This window comes from Arvicanthis niloticus, chromosome 16 (genome assembly GCF_011762505.2).
Source record: "Arvicanthis niloticus isolate mArvNil1 chromosome 16, mArvNil1.pat.X, whole genome shotgun sequence".
NCBI classification, from domain to species: domain Eukaryota; kingdom Metazoa; phylum Chordata; class Mammalia; order Rodentia; family Muridae; genus Arvicanthis; species Arvicanthis niloticus.
This window is the reverse complement of record NC_047673.1, coordinates 58,383,166-58,387,557: the sequence shown is the minus strand read 5'-3', so window position 1 is coordinate 58,387,557 and position 4,392 is coordinate 58,383,166. Positions and strand designations below refer to the sequence as shown.

The window sequence follows — 4,392 nt, the reverse complement described above, 5'->3', positions numbered from 1 at the left end:
AGATTGAATTAAGAGCCCACCAATATGTCAGAGTCAGTGAAGCTGCCCCAGGGGCCACTCCCCTGCTTGAGTCTGGGGCTGCAAAGGTAAAATATAGATTTAGAAAGTGTTAACTAAGGAATACCAGAGGGGAATGTGTACTAGCTGTAGGGAGGTTTGGAAGTGCCCAGCCATTGAACTTGGCAAGGCATATCAAAGTTAAGCTGGTGTGTGTGTGTGTGTGTGTGTGCGTGTGCGTGTGCGTGTGCGTGTGCGTGTGCGTGTGTGTGTTTCATTGATGGATCCAGAGAACTCTGACAGGTGGCTAGACGTTTGATCAATCACTAGGAGGGAGCTCACAGCAAATTAACAATTCACCACTTCTTGTAGTGGCATGAAGACCACTTGAAAATTACCCCGAAGACCCCAAAATATTAGAGATGCCATTGTCGTGGGATATCTGGTGAGGAAAGCTGCCAACAGGGAGTGGATCCAGCCCAAGACAGAGAAGTGTGTTGCAGTAAAAAAGATGAAAGGAGTTGGAGTTCTGAAGACCACTTTGACATCAGACATGGATGCAGAGCTTGGAGTTTGCCCAGCTGGTTTCCTGTCTTGCTTTGGTCCAGTATTTACTCACTATGGCATTTTGGAATGATAATGTATATCCTGTATTGTTGGAGGTATGTGATCTGCTCTTTGAGTTTGATTGTAGAGAGGATTACAGTTAAGTGACTGGATGAATCTCAGAAGACACTTTGAACTTTGGACCTTTAACATTGTTGAGACTGTAATAGACTATGGGCCTTTTGAAGTTGGACTAAATGTATTTTGCATTATGCTATGGTTAAGTATGGACCCTATAGTCTCATGTGTTTGAATAGTCTATGGGGACCAGGGAGTGTAAAGTTTGAAGGTGTGACCCCCATAGATTGATGTGTTTGAATGCTTGGCCTACAGGGAGTGACACTATTAGGAAGTATGTCCTTGTTGGAGTAGGTGTGGCCTTGTTAGAGGAAGTGAGTCACTGTGGAGGCGGGGCTTTGAGGTCTTGTGCTGAAGCTCTGCCCAGGGCAGAAGCCAGCCTTCTCATGACTGCCTTCTGATCAAGATGTAGAACTCTTGGCTCCTTCTCTACTACAGTGTCTGCCTGAATGCTGCCTGCTTCTTGCCATGATGATAGTGGACTGAATCTCTGAACCTGTAAGCCAGCCCCAATTAAATGTTGTCCTTTTAAGAGTCACCTTGGTCATGGTGTCTGTTCTCAGGAATGGAACCCTAACAAGGACAGACAGGTTGATCAATGGAATTGAGTTGAAGACCCAGAAATAAACCCACACACTTTGTGGACACTTGATTTTTGACAACAAAGCCAAAATCATACAATGGAAAGAAAGAATGTAGAGAGTGGTCCTAATGCTGTGATTGGGAAGCAGTGTTTAACACTTCAAATATACTTTACATAAATAGTCTTCAAAAACATCAGAAACCAAAGAAAGTGACATTTAATGTTATTTATTAAAGATCATTTGACAATGAGACATGTCTGCTCTTGGCAGCTTCCCCATTCTCCTTCAAAGAAAAATTGAACATCTTCATCTCCAGGTGAGGTTACTTATCGTGGCAAGGTAGCCACAGAGCAGAATTGCTTATTTCATCTATAGAAAAAATACTACCCCAAAAAAGGCAAACAAGTGTGGGATAGTTGGCTGCTAAGCTCTGCCAAGACAGGGAAAGCTAGCCCTTTATCATTCCTGCTTCACATAAGGTCTGCCAGATGACTCTGGGCAAAAGGCCAAAGACAGATGCTCCAACGTTATAGGAAATTAAGGGGCTGTCCAGACAGTCAGCTGTTTCTGCAATTTGTTTAAGTTTGAGAAACTATGCTTGGTGCTTCTTATATACTCAAGTCATATTTAATTTATTCTCAGAATTCTGATGGGGTTGAAGACTAATTACAGTCCCATAAACATACTAATGTTGTTTAATGTTAAAGACATGATATAAAATAAAAAATAAAAAAAAAAAACATGGTAGACTGGAGAGGTGACTCAGTGGTTAAGAGCACTAACTGCTCTTCTAGAGGTCCTGAGTTCAATTCCTAGCAACCACATGGTGGCTCACAGCTATTTGTAATGGGCATCTGATGCTGTCTTCTGCTGTGTCTAAAGAGATAGTGTAGCCCAGCTCCTGCACCCCTCCCACTGAACTCCAGGACCTAGCGGAGCAGGTCAGGCTAGGCTGGCGACGCTGCCCGCTCTCGGGCTGGCAAGGGCCGCGGGCGCCGGGCTCGGGGCTCCAGAAGCCGCCGATGGGAAGCAGCACTCGAAAGGGCAAGAGACGACGCCGTGGCCACTCCGTACCACCGCGGTCACCATGGGGAACAAGCAGACCATCTTCACTGAAGAGCAGCTAGACAACTACCAGGACTGCACTTTCTTCAATAAGAAGGACATCCTCAAGCTTCATGCACGGTTCTATGAGCTGGCTCCCAACCTCGTCCCGATGGACTACAGGAAGAGTCCCATCGTCCATGTGCCCATGAGCCTCATCATTCAGATGCCGGAGCTCCGGGAGAATCCCTTCAAGGAGAGGATTGTGGAGGTTTCTCTGAGGATGGCGAGGGGAACCTCACCTTCAATGACTTTGTGGACATGTTCTCTGTGCTCTGTGAGTCGGCACCTCGGGAGCTCAAGGCGAACTATGCCTTCAAGATTTATGACTTCAACACTGACAACTTCATCTGTAAGGAGGACTTAGAGCTGACGCTGGCCCGCCTCACGAAGTCAGAGCTGGATGAGGATGAGGTAGTGCTTGTGTGCGACAAAGTCATTGAAGAAGCTGACCTGGACGGCGATGGCAAGCTGGGCTTTGCTGACTTTGAGGACATGATCGCCAAGGCCCCTGATTTTCTCAGCACTTTCCACATCCGAATCTGAGGACACTGCCAAGGCTATGGGGGTCTAGAACTCCATCCTCTGGCCTGCTGTCTGTGCAGGTATGGTTTCCAAGTGCTTCAGGAGAGAAGCTGCGGCCTCTGGGGTTCTCACACATGGACATTTCCTGTGGCCCTTTCAGCAAAAAAAGAAAAAGAAAAAAAGAAAGAGAAAAAAAGAAAGAGAAAAAGAAAAAAAAGAAAGAAAAGAAAAAAACCTAACTGCAACGGGGTTGTGAAAAGCATCAGGACCCTTCCCTGGGCCCCCAGTGGTCTACCCTCAAGACCTGCAGTCCCCTGTAGGCCCTCTCACCCACCCCCTTGCCCAGTTCTTTTCTCACCTAGGAGGGGAAGGTGGAAAAACCCAGCAGGAGGGATGAGACTGGATTATCCATGTGCTGGGCAGACACCCCAGTCACCAGGGATACTGCAAAAAACAAAGAAAACAGAAAACAGAGCCTGGGGGTTTATTAAGCTATGCAATCTTTTACCAAAGCCAAGGCTAGACTGTACCCCACCACCACCACCACTTCCCCAATGTGAAGCTGTATAAGCAGTTAGGTCCAAAGGGCTCCTCCCCCGTATCTTGAACACTACTCCACCCCACCTCCCCATGACATGGTATCACTGATGTGTGCTGACCTCAGATTTGTGAACTCTTAGAAATAAAACACTTTTGTGTCCCGGAAAAAAAAAAAAAGAGATAGTGTACTTATATAAATGAAATGAATAAATAAGTAAATCTTTTTAAAAAATAAAATACATGGTTTTCAGATGGTGTTACAGGCTAAAATCTAAACATAATTCAGGAATATAATAATTATTTAAGTTAGGAATGATGGTAGAGTACTTTATCTAAATGACTAATATGATAGACTAGATTTTGTATACCATACTTTGTAATTTATACAATCATTATGATTTTGCTCAATTTATGTCTGAGAAAAGAGGGGGTGTTTTTGGAAAGAAAATGTGAGGTGTAGAGAGTGGTTCTGATTCTGATGCTTTGATTGGAAATCTGTGTTTACTGATGCTAAAGGTCCTTACCCCCAATAGGATTTTGATCTATCAATAAAGATGCCAATAGTCAATGGCTGAGCATGGGGTGGGCCACTGAGAGTTGTGCAGTAGGATGCAGAGAGAGAATCAGAGGACTGGGGGAAAAGGGAATGCAGTAGCAAGAAGGGAAAGGCCAACCAGCCATGTGAGTTTTCAGGTGGGTGGCCACTGACCACTTCCCCAACTGCAGGGGAAGATTTAAGAGTGCCCAGTCACTGAGTCAATACAATATATGTTATATATACATTATAAATATATATATATATATATATATATATATATGTATATATATATATATATATATACATATATATATATATATATATATATATATAGTTTTTTATTCAGAGATCTGAGATAGTGCCTGGGCAGGTGTGCTATGTGACTCACCAGAAACTTAAAGCAGTGTAGACAGGACTATA

General features: G+C 44.1%; 1 pseudogene; it reads left to right on the top strand.

Moving 5' to 3' along the window:
• The first annotated feature begins 2,216 nt into the window (after nt 1-2,216).
• Nucleotides 2,217-3,068, top strand: LOC117721772 (calcium and integrin-binding family member 2 pseudogene; annotated as a pseudogene).
• The last annotated feature ends 1,324 nt before the right edge of the window (nt 3,069-4,392 follow it).